Source organism: Pyrus communis, chromosome 8 (assembly GCF_041283825.1).
Source record: "Pyrus communis isolate YQ-2024b chromosome 8, ASM4128382v1, whole genome shotgun sequence".
Taxonomy (NCBI): Eukaryota; Viridiplantae; Streptophyta; class Magnoliopsida; order Rosales; family Rosaceae; genus Pyrus; species Pyrus communis.
In genome coordinates this window covers 10,672,873-10,699,626 of record NC_142572.1, presented here as the reverse complement: position 1 = coordinate 10,699,626, position 26,754 = coordinate 10,672,873, and the positions used below count along the sequence as shown (strand labels likewise).

Below are 26,754 nucleotides of genomic sequence, written 5' to 3'. Positions count from 1 at the left end.
GCCATTTGTCCCAGTTGTCTCTTCAACTCCTTCACCTCTTGAGCTTGATTCTGCACCTCATTGGCGTAATTGTGCATGTCCTTTGTTTGTTTTTCTTGCCCCTGCGCCAATGTAGTTAGCAATTGAATAACTTGAGAATTATCAAAAGACGAACCTGAGTTGTTTTGGGATGATGGTGGTTGGTTGGATTGGTATGGTCGCGGGAATCCAGGTGGGTTTTGTTGAAATCCCCTTTGTGGTGCAGATTGTTGGGCAGGTTGTTGTGCATCTCTCCATCTGAAATTTGGGTGGTCTCTCCAACCTGGATTATATGTGTTAGAATATGGATCGTTTCTCGGTTGGTTTTGATTCCCATAGCCTATGGCATTGGCAGATTCCCATCCCCCATTCTCTATTAATTGAGGGCATGTCTCGGATAGATGCCCTTGCATTGTACACACGCCACACACTTGGTTTTCTTGTGGTTTTGACCCCTTGACAACCTGAGACACAAGAGAGGTAAGATTAGCCAATTGTGACTGAATATCAGAAATTGCACTTACCTCATTCACACTTTGTTGTCGTGGCCCTTCTCTTTGCCCAACACCTTCATATTGTTGTGCATTTAGAGCACGGTTTGCAATTAGGGTCTTGGCTGCCATAGGTGTTTTGTCCACCAATGCACCTCCCGCCGAAGCATCGAGCATTTGCCTTTCAATGGGAAGAAGGCCCTCATAGAAGTATTGAAGGAGAAGCTCCTCCTTCATTTGATGTTGAGGACATGATGCAACAAGGGTTTTAAAACGCTCGTAGTATGCCGGAAAAGATTCTCCTTGACTTTGTTGGATTCCGCTAATTTTCTTCCTCAAGAGAATGACTTTTGAAGTAGGGAAGAACTTCTCCAAGAAGGCTCTCTTCATGCTCTCCCAAGAAGTAACGGTCCCGGGTGCCAATTCATAAAGCCAATCCTTAGCCTTTTCCACAAGAGAGAATGGAAAAACCTTCATCATCAGAATGTTCCCATCGACATTTATGGGTGTCATGCTCGAACAAACAACCTCGAACTCCTTGAGATGCTTGTTGGGATCTTCCATGGAAAACCCATGGTACTTCGGAATGTGGTGCAACAAGCTTGACTTCAATTCGAATTCATCGGTCTTGCCTTGGGCAGCCGCGGGGTATTGAATGCAAAGAGGGGCTGCATTGGCCAAACCTGAGGCAGAAAGCTCTTTAATGGTTCGATTATCCACGGCCATGGTTGGTACTTCCTCTTTAACCCAATCCGTGGCTTCCTCTTCTACTTCAGGTTCTGGACTAGGAGGATTAGACTCTTGCAATTTCTTGTTCCTTCTCAAAGTCCTCTCGAAATCACCGTCAAAGTCGGAGATTTGCTCACGAACAGGTTGTGAGCTACGGGTCATAAACTAGTACCTACACACAAAAGTAAACAAGATAAGTAACCAACTTAATAGACTTGGCACAAGTAAGAAAACAAGTTGCCACACACGGCACAAAAACACATACACACGGTGCAAAAAGATTAAAACAAAACAGAAACTAAACAATTTAAACAAGACTCAAGACAAGGGATTAGCAACTTTGCCAATCCCCGGCAACGGCGCCAAAATTTGATGTGATATTTATACGCACACAAACTAAACCCTATTTGTGACAATTGTAGTAATGATGTAAGTAGGGATCGTTCTAACCGGGGATTAACTAGGGGTGCTAATCTATTTTGAATTGACTTGAAAACACAAAAACTAAATGTAAAGACTCTTAACAAGACTACTATGACTCAGAATAGCTTTGAAAGGCTCAAACTGCTTAAAACAATCAAATTGACTCAAATAGAAGCTAGAACTTGATTTAGACGAATTTGCAAGTGTTTATGACTCCAAAAGCTTAAAGATACAAAAATAAAACAAATACGAATGATTAAGACTCAACGAAATATGGGGGAAATGTGTTTGGACGATATTAAATTAAAAAGACAGAATATAATTAAAGACAAAATGTAAATATGAATGTGATGAAAATATGGATGATGGAATAGCCAAGGGGTTCTTCTCCACACATGTTACACTTGCATACAATATTGATTCTCAGTTGGTCTTTCGATAAGTTGTGAAACTCAATGCTCCAAGTTAATTAGGTCCGCTTAGATTAACTTTCAGATTTCCCTAAATTCGTTGGATTGAATGGAATACGCATTACAACCAAATTATTCTTAATCAAAGTCCCTAACTATGGAATACGCATGATAGAGACATTCAACAAAGATCATTAAGTTCAATGAAAATTATAAGTGTTGACGAGGCATTCGTTACTATGGAATACGCATGAAACTTATGCCAAGAATTCGTTTAACGCGATTGTTTATAAGCAACCTCCACTACTTGTGAATATAAGTTCATAACGATTAGGTGAAACTCACTTATATTCTAGCGTCATATTCATGCATGAAAATTAAGCTTGCAATCTCAATGAACATACATAAATAAGTTATCAATCAAACAGTTAAACGAATTGAATCCACAACTTATGAAATTCCAACCAAAAGTAATCAATTCATATTGCAAATATAAACATAGTTTCGAATCACCCCCTAGCTAAAGGGGGTTTAGTTCCTCATAACCTTGAAATCAAAGAAACAACTAAACATTCCAACAACTCAAACTTGAATTGTATGAACGTTTAGGCACTCTTCTCTTCCATTACAAAACAAAGAAAATTGAATTCAAACATTGAAATCAAAGAAACACCTAAACATTCCAACAACTCAAACTTGAATTGTATGAACATTTAGGCACTCTTCTCTTCCTCGTTGTTGTGTCACAAGGTCTAAGGTGAGCTTTGGGGATTATGTGAAGTGTTTTGGAGGGATGGGAAGTGGTTGGATAGTGGCTGAAATGGAGGATAAAAACTGCACAGAAATGGAAAGGGATTTGCGGCACAAGGGTTGTGTTTGTGTTGTGTGAAGTGTTGTGAATGAAAAATGAGATGCCTTTGAATGATGGGAATGCAAGGGTATTTATAGGAGGAGTGGAGATGTATATGGCTGTTTGTTTAAGGTGTTTGTGTGGAGGAATGATGGAAAAACAGCTAGGACAACATGTGAAAGCTGGAAAATAAAAGGGAAAGCTGGAAAGGCATTGAAAGCCCACGGCAAAGGGGTTTTTGGTGGTGTAAATGCATGTGAATGCATGGCATTTGAAGTGATTGTTGTTTGGAAATGAATGTGATGCATGTAAGTTAGAAATGTGGCTGAAATGATGAGAGATTATGCACGGCAATGGGTTGGTTTTTTGATGATTTAAAATGTTGATGCATGATGAAGAGTTAATAAATAATGCATGTAGGGTTAGCTAGGTTGTGTGATGATGAGTGTATGTGACATTGTTTTGTGACAAAGAATGGATAGGGTGAATGATTATGTGGCTACATGTTTGAATGATTAAAGTGCATGTGGGTTGATTGAATGAATGCAAAGTGAATGAATAATGAAATGGGAAAGCATGACCAAGGTGGAAATGCATGTGAAATGTTGGAAAGGGATTGGGAATGCACGGCTTTGGGGAAAGAATGAGTGGATGTGCAAATGTGTTTTAATTAATGAAAGTGTTTGGAGAATAAATGCAATGATGAAGAGTGAATAAAGAATGCATGTAGGGTTAGCTAGGTTGGCTTTGTTTGGGTGCATGTGTGTTAATGGTGGTTTTGCATGTGAATTGATGGATTGTTTTTTATGGAATGGATGGTTCTTTGCATGGCTATAAGGGAGAGAATAAGAGAGAATGGGCTAGGCCCTTTGTTTTATGTCCAAAGTGAATACAAGGCCTTCAAATTCGTCCATCCTCTTGGCTCCATGGATAAGCTATCCAATCCATGCCCAAAAATGCTCCAAATGGCCTCAAAATGCACTTTCTTGCTCCCTAGGCCCTTAGAACCTGAAAACACACAAAAGAAGCATAAAGGACTAAAATAACGAGAGAAACATAACGTAAATGCACGAGAACAAGCCATTTAAGTCGCATGAATATGCTCCTATCATACTTCAAATGGCTAGGTAGTGGTTTGAGACCAAGGGTAGGTGCCTGAACTATGGATGGAAGCAATTTGTTAGTCGAAATGGGAATTGATTCAAAGTTAGGAAACTTACCCTCGTGCTTAGGCAATTACTCGAGGGCAGCAACCAATTCAAGGAACTTCTCCCTAGGATGCACGGCATGCAATGGAGTGTGTGTGCCGTGGGTTATCAACAATCCTCCTCCCTTGGTTTTGAGTTCCATGCTTCGTGTAATGACGTTTTCAAGTGCATCGGCGTTCAAATCTTCAAGGTATCCCTGCACCAAAGAGTCAATTATGTCAATGGAGAAACATGAATGATCCTCACTAGGATACTTAATAGAATCAGAAAGATTAAAATTAACAACTTCCCCATCAAATTCCATGGACAAGGTTCCATTAAACACATCGATTTTCGTCCGAGCCGTCTCCATGAATGGCCGTCCAAGGAGGATTGGCAACGTAGGGGCATGGTCAGATTCATCCATCTCGAGCACATAGAAGTCCACCGGAAAGATTAAATGATTTACCTGCACTAACACATCTTCCAAAACTCCCTTTGGATAGGCATTAGATCTATCGGTCAATTGTATGATTACACCATCATTTTTCAATACTCCTAGGTTCATAGATGCATAAATTGAATATGGCATGACATTTATAGAAGCACCTAGGCCTAACATGGCAGATTCGAAACGAGTGTTACCTATCACACAAGGAATGGTAAAACTACCCGGATCTTTGCATGTGGGGGGTAGTTTGGGTTGCAAGATGGCGGAGACATTTTCACCCACCTTTACCACCTCTTTGGTCGACATCCTCTTCCTAGTGGTGCAAAGCTCCGTTAGAAACTTGGCGTACCTCGTGACTTGCTTGATTGCATCCAAAAGGGGTATGTTTACTTGAACTTTCCGAAATGTTTCAAGTATGTCCTTCTCGGCTTCTTCTTTCTTTGTTTGCATGAACCTACTAGGAAAAGGCACATTCGAAGGAAAAACATTAGTAGGAACCAAATTTGAAACATTCTTACCCTTTTTGGACAAATTGGACAATTTGGGGTCACTTAAGGCTTCCGGCAAAGGTGTTTCCACCTTTGCCGTGGGTTGGCTTGATTCCTCCTCTTCAATTCTCAGTTTTTCGTCCTCGTTAGGAGCTGATGGTGATGGTGTAGGACCTGCCCCAACTTCTTTTCCACTTCTCAAGAGTATGGCCTTTGCACTTTCGATACCTCCCTTTGGGTTTGGAATGGTAGAACTAGGAAGTTGGCCTTGCTCATGAAACTTCCCTACAAAATCTGCAATCTGCCCAATTTGTTTCTCCAATTGCTCCACCCTCTTGTCTTGGTTTTGCATGGCTTTGGCTTGATTTTCTTGCCCCTGAGACAAATTAGTTAGTAACTTAAGAAGTGTATCATTGTCTAAAGTGTTACCTGAACTTGTTTGGGCAGATTGTGGAGATGCTTGTGTGGGTGCGTATGGCTTGTTGTAGAAGCCCGGGGGTTGTTGCCTAAAGCCTCCTTGTTGTGGTGGTTGTTGGGGCTCCCTCCACTTGAAGTTCGGGTGGTCTCTCCAACCTGGATTATAGGTGTTAGAATACGGATCGTTCCTTGGTTGGTTTTGGCCTTGAAATCCAATTGCATTTGCGCTTTCCCTTCCACCATTTTCGATGAGTTGTGGGCATTTCTCAGAAGCATGTCCTTGGATAGAACACACACCGCATACAATTGGTCCTTGTATCCTCATTCCTTCGGCCATCTGAGACACAATGGAAGTAAGATTAGCTAATTGTGAATGAATGTCGGGTGTGGAACTTACCTCATTTACTTGCTGCCGTGGGGGTCCTCTTTGGCCTACTCCTTCGTATTGTTGAGCGTTCAACGCTCAGTTAGCAATCAAGACCTTGGCAGCCATGGGTGTCTTGTCCACCAATGCTCCACCCGCCGAGGCATCGAGCATTTGACGTTCAATTGGTAGGAGCCCCTCGTAGAAGTATTGTAGAAGTAACTCCTCCTTCATTTGATGATGTGGACAAGAAGCAACAAGGGATTTAAAATGTTCATAATACGTAGGAAAAGACTCACCTTCTTCTTGCTGAATTCCACTTATCCTTTTACGTAAAAGGATGATTCGAGAAGTTGGGAAAAACTTCTCCAGAAATGCCCTCTTCATACTCTCCCATGATGTGACTGTTCCGGGAGCTAATTCATACAACCAATCTTTGGCTTTGTCCATTAAAGAGAATGGAAAAGCCTTCATCTTCAATATACTTCCATCGACGTTGACGGGAGTCATGCTTGAACACACCACCTCGAATTCCTTCAGATGCTTGTTCGGATCCTCCATGGACAACCCATGGTACTTTGGAATATGGTGGAGCAAACTTGACTTCAACTCGAACTCTTCGGTCTTCCCTTGGGCAGGTGGGGGATATTGGATACACAAAGGTGTGGCATTATCCAATCCCAAAGCAGAAAGCTCCTTAAGTGTCCGGTTGGCCATGGCCATGCCTTGTGGTTCTTCAAAAACCCTTGCCGTGGGTTCCTCCTCCTCTTCTAGGACTTGTTCTTCGAGGTCAGGTTCCGGGCTTGGTGGGTTTGATTCGTGTTGCTTCCTCTTTCGTCTCAAAGTCCTCTCAAAATCGCTGTCAAAGTCCAAGATATGCTCACGAATCGATTGAGAACTCCGAGTCATGCACTAGTACCTAAAACAAGAAAAACAAAACAAGGTCAGAAACTTAAACAAACTAAAATAAACAGAAAATAACAATCCAAGGGATTAGCAAAGTTGCTAATCCCCGGCAACGGCGCCAAAAATTTGATGCGGAATATATAAGCACACAAATTAAAACCCTCTTTTGACAATTGTAGTATATGAATAAGTAGGGATCGTTCTAGACCGGGGATTAGGAGGGATTGCTAAATCACTTGAAAACTGACTCAAAAACGTAAAACAAAAGTTAAAACACTAAACTAGACTCAAAGAATGCAAAACTAAACAATAAAACACTAAAACAAACCAAAAGACCCAAAACATCCCCAAAACACTCAAAACTGCCTTAAAAACACAATCTGGGCAGTTTTGAGCACTTGTACTATTTTGGACGAATTTGGGTAATAACTTGAATCAAAACACTTAGAAACACAAATTAAGACACTTTCTAACTAAATTGGACACTAAAGTAAAGGGGGATTTAGTTTTTGACGAAATTAAATAAAATGCACAGATTGTAATTAAAACAGATTGTAAAGATGAATTTGATGAAAATATGGATGGAATGCTAGCTAGAAGGTTCCTCTCCACACATGTCACACTTGCATACAAGATGATTTTCAGTTGGTCTTTCGATGAATCATGAAACTCAACACCCCGGGTTAATTAGGTCCGCTTAAATTAGCCTTCAAGTTTTCCTTAAGTTAATGAATTGGATGGGACAGCGCATACACAATTCAAAACATTCTCCAAAAGTCCTTTACGTGAAAAGCACAATAAAGATACAATCAAAGATTATTAAGCAACATGAAAACTATAAGTGTTGACGAGGCATTCGTTACTATGATGAGCATGAAACTAGTGCCAAGAATTCATTTAACGCGATTGTTTATAAGCAACCTCCACTACTTGTGAATATAAGTTTGTAACTATTAGGTGAAACTCACTTATATTCTAGCATCATATTCATGCATGAAAACTAAGCGTGCACTCTCAATAAACACATACAAATAAGTTATCAATCAAGCAGTTAAACAAATTGAATCCACAACTCATGAAATTCCAACCAAAGGTAATCAATTCATATTGCAAGCATAAACATGGTTTTGAATCACCCCCTAGCTAACTAGGGGTTTAGCCTATCATGTTCACAGAAAAAGAAACAAAATTAAAATTATAAATAGAGAACAAAAGATTGATTACACCTAAAACACCCAACGAATCCACTTTGAATTTCTGCACGTTTCAAGCTCCTCTTTCTCCTTTCTTCTTGCTGCGGCAGAGAGGTTTTATGGATGATTTGGATGTTTTTCTGGTTTGGGAATGGATTTAGGGAGTTATGGTGATGCGGCAAGGAGATGGGAAGGTGTATGGAGGTTGGGAATGGTGGCTGGAAGGGTGAAGTGGCTGCGGCAAAGAAGAATAATGGGATGGTGGCTGCGGCTTAGGGTGAATATGGTGAATGATGAAAAGTGTCAATGAATGAATAGGCTCTAGGGTGAAATTAGGTTTATGGTGGCTGAATGATGAGAGAAAAGGGAAGGAATTTGCGGCTGATATGGATGATGGATGAATGAAAATTGTGAATGAATAGAATAGGGTGCGGCTAGGGTTTGAAATATGTATGGTTTCAGAAAATAAAACCCTAGCTAATTTTTATTAACTAAAATTAATTCAAAGGCTGCTAGAATTAGGAAATAAAATCAGAAATTAAAAGGGAATTGATTAATAGGTGCGGCTAGGGTTTAGGGTTAGGGTTTAGGTGCATAAAATGGGACAAAACTACCCCTCCTTGCACGGCAAGGGAAGGGAATTAGGGGAAAGGCACGGCAAAGAGGTTTAAGGGGGCTAGGGCCTTTGTTTTGTGTCCTAAAGTGCCTACAAGGCCTTCAAAGTGGCTAGAAAATACGGACGTTTAGATTAGGAAAGGTTACCAAAACGGGAAACCTAGGGTTAACTTTCCTACTTCAAGCAGGAATCCTTGTTGAAGTAGGAATCCTCGTTTGAGTAGGAATTCATCGTTGGAGTAGGAATTCATAGTTGGAGTAGGAATTCATCGTTTCTTCAAGTCTTCAACTCATTCATTCCTCTTTTGCTCCAAAAGACTCCAATTGCATCTTCTTGCACACTTTTGCCTTATAATCTGAAAATACACAAAAGTGACTTTAAACACTAAAATAGCTAAGGAAACACAACATAAATGCACGAGAACAAGCTAATTAAGTTGCATGAATATGCTCCTATCACCACCACCAATCCCTTGTACGACAGCAAAGGAGAAGAAGGAGAGCTCTTAGACATTTTGGCATTCATGTTGGATTAATGGAGCATTCTTAGGTGTTTTCTTTCTGTTGTTTTCAATGTATAAATTTATTCATCTGTGTTTTGCGAATATGAGGAACTAAACCCCTTTTTGGCTAGGGGGAGATTCAAAGCCATGATGATACTTGCAATATGAATTGATTACTTCCAGTTGTGATTTTATGAAACATGGATGCAATTTACTTAATTGTTTGATTGATAACTTATTTTTGTATGTTGATTAAGGGCGCACACTTAGTTTGCATGCGTGAATTTGATGCTAGAATATAAGGGAGTCTCACCTAATCATTATGAATTGATATTCACAAGTAGTGGAGGTTGCTTATAAACGATCGCGTTAAGTACATTCATGGCAGGAGTATCATGCAGTTCATAGTTACGAATGTCATGTCAATGCTTATGATTTCTGTAGAACTTAATGATTCTTGATATGTATCTCTATTATGCAGTTCATGTAGGGAACTATTAAGGAATACTTTGGGTTGTTGTATGCATTCATCCAATTCAATAAACTTAGGGAATTCTGATGGTTAATTTGTGCATCACGGTTAACCTGGGGTAATGAGGTTCATAATTCATTGAAAAAGCAATTAGAAATCGATTTGTATGCAAGTGTGTCATGTGTGGAGAAGAACCCTTTAGCTAGCCTTCCATTCTTTGATTTACATCAATTTCGTGCCTTGTTTAATTTCTACAAGTTTTTTATTTTTAAGTTTTTAAATTTGTCAAAACAAAACCCCCCATAATTTCATTGTGCTAGTGAAGTTAGAATCTGTTCAATTTGGGTTATTTTGAGTCTTTTGAGTCAATATAGGTTAAAATTGGTTTGTTTTCATTATTTTGAGTCTTTATATTTCAATTTTCGTCCAAAATCATCCTTAGAGTCTGTTTTGAGTCAATTAGCTTGTTTTGAGTCATTCTAGTTCGTTTTGAGTTATTTGAGTCTAGTTAAGAGTCTTTAGCCTAATTTTGTGTTTTTAAGTCTTGTTTAGTATTTTTAAGTCAGTTTTACATAGATTAGCAATCCCTCATAATCCCCAGTTTAGAACGATCCCTACCTGCATCTTTACTACAATTGTCAACAAGAGGGTTTAATTTGTGTGCTATTATATATCACATCAAGTTTTTGGCGCCGTTGCCGTAGAGTAGCAAAATTGCTAATCCCTTGGTTTATTTTTGGTGTGTTTTTGTTTCTATTTCTGATTTTGTTTTGTTTTCCTTGTTATAGGTACTAGTTTATGACTCGGAGTTCTCAACCTGTTCGTGAGAATATCTTAAAGTTTAACGACGATTTTGAATGAACATTGAGAAGGAAAAAGAAGAATCCAAGCCCGAATCCATCTAGTTCTAACTCTGAACCCGAGATAGAAAGGCTAGAGGAGGAAGAAGACACCACGGCTCAGAACTTAGAGCAAGAACGCGTCATGGCAGCAGACAATTGAACAATTAAGGAGCTTTCTGCCTCGGGATTGCACAATAATACGAAGGAATTGGGCAAAGGGATCTCCCAAGACAGCAAGTAAATGAGGTAAGTTCCACGTCTGACATTCAATCTCAATTAGCTAATCTTACTTCTAATGTATCTCAGATGGACGAAGGGATGAGGATGCAAGGACCAAATGTATGTGGCATGTGTTCTATCCAAGGACACTCCTCTGAAAGGTGTCCTCAATTGATTGAGAATGGTGGATGGGAAAGCGTAAATGCTATTGGATTTCCAAGCCAAAATCAGCCACGGAATGATCCATACTCCAACACATACAATCCGGTCTGGAGCGATCACCCAAATTTCAAGTGGAGGGAGCCTCAACAACCCCAACAACAAGGAGGATTTAGGTAGTAACCCCCGGGCTTCTATACAAAGCCATTCGTACCAAATCAACCTCAAACACAACCTGCCCAAACAAATTCAGGTACGTCTTTGGATAATGATATGCTTATTAAGTTACCCACCAATTTGTCTTAGGGGCAAGAAAATCAAAACAAAGCAATGCAAAATCAAGACAAAAGGGTGGATCACTTGGAAAAGCAAATTGGGCAGTGATGCGAAATTTATACGCACACAAAGTAAACCCTCTTTTCGTCAAATTGTAGTATATGTATAAGTAGGGATCGTTCTAGACCGGGGATTAGGAGGGATTGTTAACCACTTGGATTTGACTCAAAAGCGTAAAATAACAATATGAAACACTATACTAGACTCAAGGAATGCAAAACTAAAGTTTAAAACACTAAAACAAACCAAAAAACTCAAAACAGCACCAAAACACTCAAAACTGCCTTAAAATCACTTTCTGGGCAGTTTTGAGCACCTTGAGTACTTTGGACGAATTTGGGAAACAAAATGAATCAAAACACTTACAAACACAAACTAAATGTATTTCTAACTAATCTAACACTTTAAAAGAAATGGGGGATTGGTTTTGAATGAAACTTGAAATAAAAACAGAAACTTGGAAACAAACAGATTGTAAATTAAAGCATAAGGAAATGAAGTAAACACAAGATGAATGAATCAACAACTAATAAAATAAGATAGTACCAATGAAGATGAAGCTAGAGATTCAATTTCACCATTGCTAAGCCAAGTCCATGCTTGTTAAGTCAGATTATACTCATCCCTCTACTTATTTCTTGGGTTTGTTTCACTTAGATATGATCAGCCATATGATGTGTGGATTTGATCAAATGTCTCTAATTATGAGCCTAATTGTGATGTGCAACTTTGGTTCCTAATCAAGACTATGTAGTGCACAAGAAACTTTCACAAAACCAAAGGGAACACTCGGCAGGATGTTTGCAAAACATTCCCTTCATTCATTCACATATCTACCAAGATTATGCATGATGTGTGCTTTAATCTTGGCTAAACAACCTGTGGTTAATTCAAATGATGATCAAGCATTAAAATCAACACACTAAGTCACAATTAAATCGGAGAATGAAGCAAGAAATAGATAGATTAAATGAGAATTCCGAATTAACTACATGGCAAACTTTGCAAGGCTACATCGAATCCCTAGAGGAGGATTAGTTACAATTCATGTTTGCAAAGGATTTAACATAAAACTATAAAACATGAATGAACATAGAATTAATAAGAAGAAAGAACCCTTGAAGCAAAACTGATGTAGAATCAAAGAAACACCTAAACATTCCAACAACTCAAACTTGAATTGTATGAACGTTTAGGCCCTCTTATCTTCCTCTTCGTCGTAGCACAAGGTCTAAGGGATGTTGTTGGTGTGTTGAATGGATTGAGGAATTATGGAAATGGATGAGGAGTGGTGGAAATGGAAGGATGGTGTTTGGATTGTAAGGGAGAGTCACGGCAAGGGTGGTTTATGGTCTACATTTCTGCAATGGATGAGTGTATGAATGGAATGGATGGACTTTGTGAAGGGCACGGCCCCAAGGGACCAATTTCTGTTGTGAAATGAATTGTGAATGAATGAGAATGAATGAATGAGTATTTATGGGTGAAATGGGGGGGAACATGACAGCTAGGTTGCATGTGCTAATGCTTGTGTGTGCATGTGAAATCTGCCAAGATGCATGTGAAAGTGTATGAATGTGCACGGCATGGGATGTTTGTGGAGTGGATTGTGCATGTGGGTTGCTGGAACAAAGATGGAATGCATGTGATTAAAGGGTGGAATGAATGGAATGCAATCTGAAATGCATGTGAATTAAAACTAGAGTGATGATGTGAGTGGAAATGTGGCTGCAATGATGAAGTGAATGCATGTGAATTATTTATGAAGGGAATGCATGTGCAAGGATGGAAATGGGATGCTGGAAAGTGGAGGGAGAGCCACGGCAATGATGATTTCTGGTGGTGTATGTTTGAATGGTGCATGTGGAGTGGTTTTGTGAATGAGTGGATGGAATGATGAAAGAATAAAGGGTGCATGTGGGTGAATGTGTTTGCATGTGCACGGTTTTAGGGAGAAAGGTGGATGAATGTGCATGTGAGTTGGATTGTGAAAACATGTGAATGCATGTGTTTGATGAATGATAAGTGGTGAATGATAAGTGATAAGTGGTGAATGATAAGTGATGAATGATAAGTGGTTATGATAAGTGATAAGTGGTGATGATAAGTAATGGAAGCATGTGAGGGAATGAATAATGAATGCATGTGTATGGTTTTGGGAGAAAGGTGGAGATGCACGGCATAAGGGAAATGGAAAGGTTTAAATGTCCTAAAACTAAAGGGAACAAGGTTCCAACACTTTGGTCTTCAATTTCGTCCAACATTTTGGCGCCAAGCATAAGCTATCCATCCTTAGCCCAAAAGTGCTCCAAAAGTCTCCAAAATGCATCTTTTTGCTCCTTTAGCCCTTTGGACCTACAAACACACGAAAATAGCTTAAAGGACTAAAATAACTAAAGAAACATAACGTAAATGCACGAGAACAAGCCATTTAAGTCGCATGAATATGCTCCTATCAGGCAGATAGTGGAGTTCGTAGGACAGTTTCGAGACCAAGGCATACTCCCTAGTTCAACCATTTTAAATCCGAAAGAAGGATTTGAAACTGCCAAGGCAATCATCTTGAGAAGTGGTGATGCAAAAATTACTTAACACACAAATTAAACCCTCTTGTGACAATTGTAGTAGATATGTAAGTAGGGATCGTTCTTAAACCGGGGATTAGGAGGGATTGCTAAATCACACTAAACTGACTCAAAATCGTAAAAACAAAGTTTAAACACTCAACTAGACTCAAAGAATGCAAAACTCAACTATAAAACACCAAAACGAACCAAAAGACTCAAAACAGCAAACAAACACTCAAAACTGCCTTAAAAACACTTTCTGGGCAGTTTTGAACACTTTACTCAAATCTGGACGAAATTAAGTTATCACTTGACTCAAAACACTTAAAAACATCAACTAAATTGATTTCTACTAATCTAACACTTTAAATTAATGGGGGAATTGGTTTTGACGAAAATTGAGTAAATTAAAACAAGGACAAAGAAAACAGATTCTTTAGACTAAATTAGGTGCATTGATGAATGATGGGCTAACTAGAGGGTTCTTCTCCACACATGACACACTTGCATTCAAATTGATTTCCAATTGCTTCTTTCAATAAATCATGAAACTCAATACCCCAAGTTAACCGTGAACAGCACTTTTTTAACTCTCAAGTTTTCCTTAAGTTATTGAATTGGATGGGAATGCGCATACAACAACTCAAAACATTCTCTAAAAGTCCCTTACGTGAAAAGCACAATAAAGGTACAATCAAAGATCATTAAGTTTCATGAAAACTATAAGTATTGACGAGGCAATTGTTACTATGAAAAGCATGAAACTTTTGCCAAGAATTCACTTAACGCGATCGTCGATAAACGACCTCCACTACTAGCAAATATAAGGTTATAACTATTAGGTGAAACTCCCTTATATTTTAGCTTCAAATCCCTGCATGAAAGACTAAGTGGCCACCTTAATCAACACACAAGAATGAGTTATCAATCAACTAGTTAAGCAAATTGAATTCACAACTTATAAAATAACAATTGGATTTAATCAATTCATCTTGCAAGCATAGTCATGGTATTGAATAGCCCCCTAGCCAAAAGGCTTAGTTCCTCATGTTCACAAAACAAAGGAAAACAGATTTATACATTGTAAATATAAGAAAGAGAACACCTAAATACTCCAACGATCCAATGTTGAATAGCTAGAATCTTCAAGCAATCTTCTTCCTCTCCTTTGCTACGGCACAAGAGGTTCTGGTGAGTTTAGGGGGTTATGGATGATGTAGAATGATGGATTTAGGTTTGGGATGGATGTAGGGGACGGCAAGGGTTGGTTTTGGGCAGAAAATATGGAGAATGGTGAAGTATGGATGTGTTAGAGGGATCGGATGATTTTCTGGCGTGAATGGTGAATGAATGAAACTTTGTGGCTGCTATAAGGAAGTTTCTTTATAGGATTTCAGGAATTAAAACCCTAGGCTATTTAGGTAAACAGAAATTAAGTCAAAAGCTTCTAGAAATAGGAAATCAAATCAGAAATTTAAAGGAAACTAATTAAAAGTTGCAGCAATGGTATAAAACAGAAAAGGAATGTGTTTTAATGCAAGGAAATAGGAAAGAATCATCTCCCTTGAACGGCAAGGAAGAGGAAAGGTCAAGGGAGGTGCGGTTGTGATGTAGGAACGGTTTAAATGTCCTAAAACTAAAGGAAACAAGGTTCCTTTGCACGGCAAGGGTTTGTAAGAAAAGGAATGCTTTTTATTTCTGAAATTAGGCAAAAATTTTGGAATGGAAAAGGGTATGTCATTTATGGCTGAAATTGGTATGAAAAAGGAAGGTGTTTAAGTATTTAAAATAGGGAACAAGGCCCTTCCTTGCACGGCAAGGAAGGGAGACACAAGGAAACACACGGCATTGTCCTAAGGTTGCAAGGGATGTTGTTTTTGTGACCTAGAATAGATAGGAGCCTTTGATCTTGCTGAAATATGGAGTCTTTAAGGATTAGGATAGATTAAACCAAAATAGGAAACCTTGGCTTAACTTTCCTACTTCAAGTAGGAAACCTTCTTTGACTAGGATTCCTCATTTGATTAGGAATCCTCTTGTGATTAGGAATCCTAACTCAATTGGGTCTTCAATTTCGTCCATTTCTTTTGCTCCACACATAAGCTATCCATTCCAAGTCCAATTTTGCTCCAAAATGCTCCAAAATGCACCATTTTGCTTCCTTAGCCATATGAACCTAAAAACACACAAAAGAAGCATAAAGGACTAAAATAACTAAGGAAACACAACGTAAATGCACGAGAACAAGCCAATTAAGTCGCATAAATATGCTCCTATCAAATTCCCCCACACTTAGCTTTTGCTAGTCCTCGAGCAAAACAAACAAACTAAACAAAACAAAACGAAACAAAACAAACAAAAGACAATCTAAACCTTCCAACGTTGCCTCAGGGATTTCCAATGCATATGACATGTTAAAATTCATTATCTCCACAGATTTTAGTCATCTTCACACTTAAGTACATTCTTAATCATAGTCACCACATACTAGTTCACAATTAAGCATTTAAAACCATGTTTTGAATGTAGTAACATGCCTTAGAGAATTTTCTCAATTCCTCACAAGATATGCACTCAATTTTCACTCAGATTTTCTAACTACACACCCTAATCTAGTTATATGTGAGAAGATTGATGTAAACATGAAAATGAACACTCACATATATGTATCACAAAGAAAGTAATTTCTGGAGTTAATAAGCATGTTTAGATATGATCTCATGAATGGAATGCTACTACTTAGACGCGAGAACCAGTGACACCATATGCTCATACCAAATTCAAACTCCACAAATTGAAACACATAACACTCAAGATTGAAGTCAAGGGTTGTAATGGGGCTTGGGGTATTGGTTAACAATGGAAGGATAGGGATAATGAACATTCTTGAAGCAATAGCAAGCAAAGTAATGAAATTGAGACTTAGAATTCACTTTAAAACACAGAAATCAACTTTTAACACAAAGGGAAGATCTAAGCAACACTCAGGGCCATATTCAACATTTTGGACCCTTTCTTCAACTACCATAAACATGTGAACTTATTTTCATTTATTTCATACTCTTTTTTTCTTTCTTTTCACAACTTTTTCTTTTCTTTTTCTTTTTTCACGAATTTTTTTTTTCTTTTTTCTTTTCCACCCGTGCCTATGGCACACTAACTCACATGAGAAGTACTTCCCCCACACTTGTTTTCTACCATACATTAATCAAAAGGAGTTCAATTCAAATCATGCTTTGCTATGCTTCAAGAATAAGGGTATGGATGGTCCTAATCTAGGCGAGGTAAGGATAATGTGGGTTAACAAAGAATGTAAGCTTAACAAGGCTCAATGGGGTTAACTTAAACATATAATGAAGTAGGATACATGGCAATTTGGCTTTGGTGGTGGTCACTGCACAACTTCTTCTTGAATATGTGTTATGCAAATCAATAACATGCTTCGAATGAAATGGGCATGAGTTATAGCATTTGGAACTATATGATGAAACGCCTTCTAAGTAGTAACCAAGCAAAGAATAATGAGATCATGCAACGACTTTAGAAAACAATAATGCACAGATTTTAACTCTCCAAATAACGTTTAGGCTCAAGTCTCACAAGGTTGTAGCGTTTGTTTGAGTTCCTTCCTTCAAGCATGTTACAAAAACTAATTTTTCTTTTATGATTGCATGTGAAGTCATACATTATAACCATAACCAAGCATATACCAAGAGTAAATCAAACTTTTCTCCATGTTTATAACTCTTTTTAACAGTCATGCAATTACAAACCAAATCCTCATCATTGTGTTGGAAGGTACCCTAAGACACAAACACACAAAAACGACTCAAAACACTCTTTTTAGGCTTTTCAAAACATGTTTTTCAAATTTTTATGTGATTTTCGGAGTTATAAAACAAAACACACTAAAACACTCCAAAACAGCTTAAAAACACTTTAAAACAGCAAGGAACAACACTTGAAGTTATGGGTGATAAAATCCCACGAATTTGCATCAAATATACTTAGTTACCCCCCCCCCCCCCAACACTTAAATCAAACATTGTCCTCAATGTTTTAAACATAAATTCACAAAAAACACAAGTAAACACACAAACAGCAACTAAACAACATAACATGGCAGATTAGAAACAACAACAAAGAGAAGGGTTTGAGGAATGCAAATCTGGAATTTGGGGGATTCCTAGGGCTTCCTTTGTTGAATGGATGGGTTGCCTCCCACATAGCGCTTGCTTTAACGTCGTACAGCCGGACGAAGAACATCTTCACTCCAATTTGGAACCCACGGCATGCAAGGGAACCTCTTCCACAACATGCTCCACAAAGTGCTCATAGTATGGTTTCAATCTATGTCCGTTCACCTTGAATTCTTGCCCTGTTCTCAAACTCTTAATTTGGACTGCACCATGCACAAAAAGATTAGTAATAACAAAAGCACCAACCCACTTGGAACGTAACTTACCAGGGAAGAGACGAAGACGGGATTTGAACAGCAACACTTTCTGCCCTATTGTAAAAGTCTTGCCTCTAATCATCTTATCATGGAATGCCTTGGTCTTCTCTTAGTAAATTCTAGCATTCTCATAAGCTTCATGCCTTATTTCATCAAGTTCACATAATTGAAGCTTCCTATGAATTCCAGCTTGGTCCACATTCAATTTGGATGTTTTGATAGCCCAATGAGCTCTATGTTCTAATTCCACAGGGAGATGACATGGTTTACCATAAACAAGACGAAAAGGAGACATACCAAGGGGAGTTTTGTACGCTGTTCTATATGCCCAAAGAGCATCATCCAAACGCAAGCTCCAATCTTTTCTATTTGGCCCAACGGTCTTCTGCAAAATCTGTTTGATCTCTCTATTGGACACCTCGGCTTGGCCATTGAAGGCTTCAATGGTACGATTGCAAAAGTGAGACCCCCCATCACTGATTATCACCCTAGGCATCCCAAATCTTGAGAAGATATTAGTTTTCAAAAAATCCATAAAATCAATTCCCCACACATCAAAAATTTCACCAACAACAATGGGTACCTGCGGCAATTGATCTCTTTGGCCTATATTACCTGTCCTTTGGCATCGATCACAAGCTAAACAAAAGTTCTTGCATCTTTAAACAAAGTAGGCCAATAAAAACCACATTCAAGAACTTTTAAAGCTGTCCTTTGGGTGCCAAAATGACCCCCGCTAGCATATGTGAGACAAAAACTTAAAATTGAATGAAAATCTGATTCATGCACACATCTCCCTATAATCTGATCTGGGCAATGTTTCCACAAGTATGGGTCATCCCAAACATAAAATCTAGCATCCTTTTTAAGTTTATCACGTTGGAATTTGTTTAGGGTGCTAGGAACTTGCTTAGATACCAAATAATTGACCAAATCGGCATACCAAGGGGTACTTACCTAAATGGACAGAAGTTGCTCATCCAGAAACGTATCTAAAATGGGGATGGGCTCTTCCTCACGCACCATTCTACTTAGGTGGTCAGCCACCACGTTTTCACACCCTTTCTTGTCCCTAATTTCAATATCGAACTCTTGAAGTAGGAACATCCAACGAATGAGTCTTGGATTGGCCTCCTTTTTGGTGAGAAGATACTTCAAGGCTGCATGGTCAGTGAAAACAATTACTTTAGTGCCAATTAGATATGATCTAAACTTATCTAATGCAAATACAACCGCCAAAAGTTCTTTTTCAGTTGTAGAATAATTCAATTAAGCATCATTTAAAGTGCGTGAAGCATAATAAATAACATGTGGCTGCTTGTTTTTCCTTTGGCCCAAAACAGCTCCAAGTGCATAATCCGATGCATCACACATTAGTTCGAAGGGAATGGACCAATCTGGTGGAGTTATAATTGGTGCCGTGGTGAGGAGTTCTTTGAGATGGTTGAATGCTTTCTCACACGCCTCGTTGAACTCGAAAGGCACTTCCTTTTGGAGGAGACGGCATAGGGGCTGTGCAATCCTGGAAAAGTCCTTGATAAATCGTCGATAGAATCCTGCATGACCAAGAAAAGAACGAACCTCTCTCACCGAAGTAGGAAAGGGTAAGTAGCGTACAAGATCTATTTTAGACTTATCAACTTCAATTCCTTTTTCAGAGATTATATGACCCAAAACAATACCTTGTTTAACCATAAAATGGCATTTCTCCCAATTTAACACAAGGTTTGTTTCAACACATCGTTTCAATTAAAGTGAGATTATCCAAGCAATTATCAAATGAACTACCAAATACACTAAAATCATCCATGAATATTTCAATAATCCTTTCAACATAATCAGAAAAAATGCTAACCATACACCTTTGAAACGTGGCTGGAGCATTGCACAAACCGAATGGCATGCGTCGATATGCAAACGTTCCAAAGGGACAAGTAAAAGTGGTCTTTTCCTGATCATCCGGGGCAATAACAATTTGATTATAACCAGAGTATCCATCAAGAAAACAATAAAAGGAATAACCGGCTTACCTTTCAAGCATTTGATCCAAGAATGGCAAGGGGAAGTGATCCTTCCTTGTGGTGGCATTTATCTTCCTATAATCAATGCATACTCTCCAACCGGTTTGAATGCGAGTAGGTACAAGCTCATTCTTGGCATTTTCCACAACCGTCACACCGGATTTCTTAGGCACACATTGGATAGGTGAAACCCACTTACTATCCGAGATTGGATAGATGACTCCACAATCTAGAAGTTTGATTATCTCATTTTTCACAACTTCCATCATCGGAGGGTTAAGACGGCGTTGAGCCTCTCTAGTTGGTTTGGCCCCCTCCTCAAGAAATAGGTGATGCATGCATGTTGTAGGGCTTATACCTTTGATATCGGCCAATGTCCATCCTAGGGCAGATTTGAACTCTTTCAAAACGTGAACTAGTTTCTCCTCTTCTTGGGCTGTGAGGGATGAGGAGATGATGGCAGGTAGGGTCTCATTTTCTCCCAAGAAAATGTACTTCAAATGGCTTGGTAATGGTTTTAGTTCAAGGACGGGTGCCTGAATTATGGACGGAAGCAACTTGTTAGTCGAAATAGGAATTGACTCACGATTAGGAAACTTACCATCATGCGTAGGCAACAACTCAAGGGCAGCAACCATCTCCCTAACTTCCTCACTAGGAGACACGGCATGAAGTGCTTTAGGTGTGCCGTGGGTTAACATAGGTGCTACCTCCTCGTTGTTGCGTTCCATGCCTCTTGTAATGACTTTTTCAAGCGCATCATCATTCAAATCGTCAAGATATCCCTGCGCCAAAGAGTCAATTATATCAATAGAGAAACATGAATGGTCCTCACTAGGGTACTTAATAGAATCAGAAAGATTGAAATTAACAACTTCCCCATCAAATTCCATGGACAAAGTTCCATTAAACACGTCAATCTTGGTCCGGGCCGTTTTCATGAATGGCCTTCCAAGGAGGATGGGCAATGAAGTGGCATGATCCGATTCATCCAAGTCGACAACATAGAAATCCGCTGGGAAGATTAAATGATTAACCTGCACTAAAACATCTTCCAAAACTCCCTTTGGATAGGCGTTAGATCTATCGGCCAATTGTATGATTACACCATCATTTTTCAACACTCCTAAATTCATAGATGCATAAATTGAGTATGGCATAACATTTATAGAGGCACCTAAGTCTAACATGGCAAATTCAAAGCGAATATTACCAATGACACAAAGAATTGTAAAACTACCTGGATCTTTGCATTTTGGGGGTAGTTTTCGTTGCAAGATGGCGGAGACATTTTCGCTTACCTTGACAACCTCCTTGGTCAAAATCCTCTTCCTAGTGGTGAACAACTCCTTTAAAAACTTGGCATAGCATGGAACTTGCTTGATTGCATCCAAAAGTGGTATGTTAACTTGAACTTTCCAAAATGTCTCAAGAATGTCTTTCTCATGCTCCTCTTTCTTTGTTTGCAAAAATCTGTGAGGAAAAGGAACATTGGGTGGAATGGGGTTAGAATTAATCGAATTTGAACCCAACTTACCCTTGGTGGCTGATGCAAAAATTACTTAACACACAAATTAAACCCTCTTGTTGACAATTGTAGTAGATATGTAAGTAGGGATCGTTCTTAAACCGGGGATTAGGAGGGATTGCTAAATCACTCTAAACTGACTCAAAATCGTAAAAACAAAGTTTAAACACTCAACTAAATTGATTTCTAACTAATCTAACACTTTAAATTAATGGGGAAATTGGTTTTGACGAAAATTAAGCAAATTAAGACAAAGACAAAGAAAACAGATTCTTTAGACTAAATTAGGTGAATTGATGAATGATGGGCTAACTAGAGGGTTCTTCTCCACACATGACACACTTGCATTCAAATTGATTTCCAATTGCTTCTTTCAATAAACCATGAAACTCAATACTCCAAGTTAACCGTGAACAGCACTTTTTTAACTTTCAAGTTTTCCTTAAGTTAAAAAAGTCCCTTATGTGAAAAGCACAATAAAGGTACAATCAAAGATCATTAAGTTTCATGAAAACTATAAGTATTGACGAGGCAATTGTTACTATGAAAAGCATGAAACTTTTGCCAAGAATTCACTTAACGCGATCGTCGATAAACGACCTCCACTACTAGCAAATATAAGGTTATAACTATTAGGTGAAATTCCCTTATATTTTAGCTTCAAATCCCTGCATGAAAAACTAAGTGGCCACCTTAATCAACACACAAGAATGAGTTATCAATCAACTAATTAAGCAAATTGAATTCACAACTTATAAAATAACAATTGGATGTAATCAATTCATCTTGCAAGCATAGTCATGGTATTGAATAGCCACCTAGCCAAAAGACTTAGTTCCTCATGTTCACAAAACAAAGGAAAACAGATTTATACATTGTAAATATAAGAAAGAGAACACCTGCACCCATCACCCAAAACAAGTCCATGCCGTGAGCTTCCCTTGCATTTTCAGCTTTCCTCCTTGCAACTCCACATGCAATTCCAGCTTTCCAACCTAGCCACATTCACATGCATTCACTCATAATCATTCACCAAACTTGCAGCCACATTTCCACCTATTCCTAGCTGTCATGTTCCCTCTCATTTACCTATAAATAAGCATGCATTGCAGCCACAATTCATTCATTCCATTCACAACACAACACACAACACAAACACTTCCCCTTGCCGCAAATCCCCTTCCATTTCTACACCATTTCTTCTCCTCCATTGCAGCCACTCCAACCATTCCCCACTCCATTCCACATACACCTAAAGCCCTAAACATCTCCTTAGACCTTGTGCTACAACAACGAGGAAGAGAAGAGTGCCTAAACGTTCATACAATTCAAGTTTGAGTTGTTGGAATGTTTAGGTGTTTCTTTGATTTCAATGTTTAATTTCAATTCTCTTTGTTTTGTACGTATGAGGAATGGAAGAGAATAGTGCCTAAACGTTCATACAATTCAAGTTTGAGTTGTTGGAATGTTTAGGTGTTTCTTTGATTTCAAAGTTATGAGGAACTAAACCCCCTTTAGCTAGGGGGTGATTCGAAACTATGTTTATATTTGCAATATGAATTGATTAACTTTCGTTGGAATTTCATAAGTTGTGGATTCAATTTGTTTAACCGTTTGATTGATAACTTATTTATGAATGTTTATTAAGAATGCGCGCTTAATTTTCATGCATGAATATGACGCTAGAATATAAGTGAGTTTCACCTAATCGTTATGAACTTATATTCACAAGTAGTGGAGGTTGCTTATAAACAATCGCGTTAAATGAATTCTTGGCACGAGTTTCATGCTCATCATAGTAACGAATGCCTCGTCAACACTTATAGTTTTCATAATGCTTAATGATCTTTGATTGTATCTTTATTGTGCTGTTCACGTAAAGGACTTTTGGAGAATGTTGTGAATTGCGTTGCGCAAACCCATCCAATTCATTAACTTAAGGAAAACTTGAAGGTTAATTTAAGCGGACCTAATTAACCCAGAGTGTTGAGTTTCATAATTTATCGAAAGACCAACTGAGAATCAATCTTGTATGCAAGTGTAACATGTGTGGAGAAGAACCCCTTGGCTATTCCATCATTCATATTTTCATCACATTCATATTTACGTTTTGCCTTTAATTACAATTTGTGCATTTTAGTTAATTTCGTCAAATCAAACTCCCTCCCCATATTTTGTTAAGTCTTAGTCATTTGATTTGTTTTAGTATTTTACGTTTGTTTAGTTTTGCATTCTTTGAGTTTAGTTTAATGTTTTAAACTTTATTTGATGTTGTTTAGTTTTGCATTCTTTGAGTCTAGTATAGTGTTTTATATTGTGTTTTTACGTTTTTGAGTCAAATCCAAGTGATTAACAATCCCTCCTAATCCCCGGTCCAGAACGATCCCTACTTATACTTATACTACAATTGTCAAAAAGAGGGTTTAATTTGTGTGCGTATAAATTTCGCATCACATCCCTTCGTCATTAGGACCTGTTTTAGATGGTTTAGGACCTGCCCCAACTTCTTTTCCACTTCTCAAGATGATTGCTTTGGCCGTTTCGAACCTTCCCTTTGGGTTTAGAATGGTAGAGCTTGGGAGCTTGCCTTGGTCTCAGAATTGCCCTACAAAATCTGCAATCTGCCCAATTTGTTTCTCCAATTGATCCACCTTTTTTTCTTGATTTTGCATTGCTTTGGCTTGATTCTCTTGCCCCTGAGACAAGTTAGTTAGCAATTTAAGAAGTGTATCATTGTCTAAAGTGTTACCTGAACTTGTTTGGGCAGATTCTGGAGGTGCTTGTGTTGGTGCGTATGGCGTGTTGTAGAAGCCCGAGGGTTGTTGCCTAAAGCCTCTTTGTGATTGGGGTTGTTGTGGCTCTCTCTACTTGAAGTTTGGGTGATCTCTCCAATCGGGATTGTAGGTGTTGGAATATGGATCGTTCCTTGGTTGACTTTGGCTTTGAAATCCAATTGCATTCGCGGTCTCCCATCCACCATTCTCAATAAGTTGAGGACACTTGTCAGAAACATGTCCTTGTATAGAACATACTCCACACACCATTGGTCCTTGGATCTTCATACCTTCAGCCATCTGAGACACAATAAAAGTAAGATTAGCTAATTGAGATTGAATATCGGATGAAGAGCTTACCTCATTAACTTGTGGCCGTGGGTTATCCCTTTGTCCCATGCCTTCGTATTGTTGTGCATTCAATGCACGGGTTGCAATGAGTGTCTTGGCTGCCATGGGTGTTTTATCTACCAAAGCTCCTCTCGCCGAGGCATCTAGCATTTGACGTTCGATTGGTAGAAGGCCTTCATAGAAATATTGAAGGAGCAACTCTTCCTTCATTTGATGATGTGGACAAGAAGCAACAAGTGATTTAAAACGTTCATAATAAGTAGGAAAAGATTCACCTTGCTTTTGTTGTATGCCACTTATTTGTTTCCTCAAGAGAATGATTCTTGAAGTGGGGAAAAATTTCTCCAAGAACGCTCGTTTCATACTTTCCCAAGATGTCACTGTCCCTGGTGCTAGCTCATATAACCAATCTTTAGCTTTGTCCATTAGAGAGAATGGAAAAGCCTTCATCTTTAAGATGCTACCATCGACATTGACAGGGGTCATGCTTGAACAAACCACTTCAAATTCCTTCAAGTGCTTGTTAGGGTCTTCCATGGACAGCCCATGGAACTTTGGGATGTGGTGCAACAAGCTAGACTTCAATTCAAACTCCTCGGTCTTGCCTTGAGCTACCACGGGATATTGAATACATAAAGGTGCGGCATTGTCCATTCCCGAAGCCGAAAGCTCCTTGATTGTTCGATTGTTGGCTGTCATGATGGGTACTTCCTCAAAAGTCTCTACCGTGCCCCTTTCTTCCTCTTCTAAAACTTGTTCTTCAAGGTCAGGTTCAGGGCTAGGTGGGTTAGACTCTTGCTGGTTCTTTTGTCGTCTCAAAGTCCTCTCAAAATCGTCGTCAAAGTCCAAAATATTCTTATGAACAAGTTGGGAACTTCGAGTCATACACTAGTACCTAAAAACAATGAAACAAACAAATCAGTAACTAAGATAGAAAACAAACAAAAAAAAATAAGTCATTGGATGGACCTTGGCCGATATCAAGGGAATAAGTCCTACCACATGCATGCATCGTATACTTTTGGAGGTGGGGGCTAAACCATCTCGAACGCCGACTCAACCCTCCAATGATGGAAGTCATGAAAAATGAGATTATCAAGCTACTTGATTGTGGAGTGATCTATCCAATCTTTGATAGTTGTTGGGTTTCGCCAGTCCAAGTTGTTCCGAAGAAATCTGGAGTCACTGTGGTGAAGAATGAAAAGAACGAGCTTGTGCCCACTCGTATCCAAATAGGTTGGAGAGTTTGCATCGATTATAGGAAGCTAAACACCACCACAAGGAAAGATCACTTCCCTTTGCCGTTCATTGATCAAATGCTTGAAAGGTTAGCCGGTCATTCTTTTTATTGTTTTCTTGATGGTTATTTGATAGGAGCATATTTATGCAACTTTGTTAGTTTAATTCCTTGCATTTACTTAGTTAGTTCTTAGTTATTTTAGTATTTTAAGTTATTCTCGTGTGTTTGTAGGTCCAAAGGGCTAAAGTAGCAAGAAAGTGCATTTTGGACCAGTTTTGGGCTAAAGAGTTTAGAATTCAAAATTGGAAACCAAAGTTTCTAAATTTGAAAGTTTCTATTCTTGGCTTAGAAGTTTCCTAATCCTACCTCACCTATGTTCCAGCTAAAAAAGGGTTCCAAAACATGTTAGGTTGCTAAATAACATGTTTCTAGAAATCTTAGACCCTGCCATAGAGGTTGCCGCACCTACCTATGGATCCCTTGTTCCTTGCCGCACAAGGTAGCCTAAATCCTTACCTAATTTCAGCCTTAAAACACATTCATATTCTATTCTAAGTCCTTGCCGTGCAAGGGAATTGTTTTTTCCCTATTTTGTGTCCCAAGATCACATTCCCTTTTAATCCTAATCTTTCCCGCACCCTACATTCGTTTTCTCTCCTACTTTCTGGCTTTAATCTTCCTTTCCCTTTTCTTGCCACATTTCATCTTCCTATTATCTTTAATTTCTGATATTTCTTACTTATT

At 38.7% G+C, this 26,754-nt stretch overlaps 1 pseudogene; it reads right to left on the bottom strand.

Annotated features, from left to right (window-relative positions):
- Positions 1–31: 31 nt before the first annotated feature.
- LOC148695075 (uncharacterized) lies at positions 32–6,737 on the bottom strand (annotated as a pseudogene).
- Between the last annotated feature and the right edge of the window lie 20,017 nt (positions 6,738–26,754).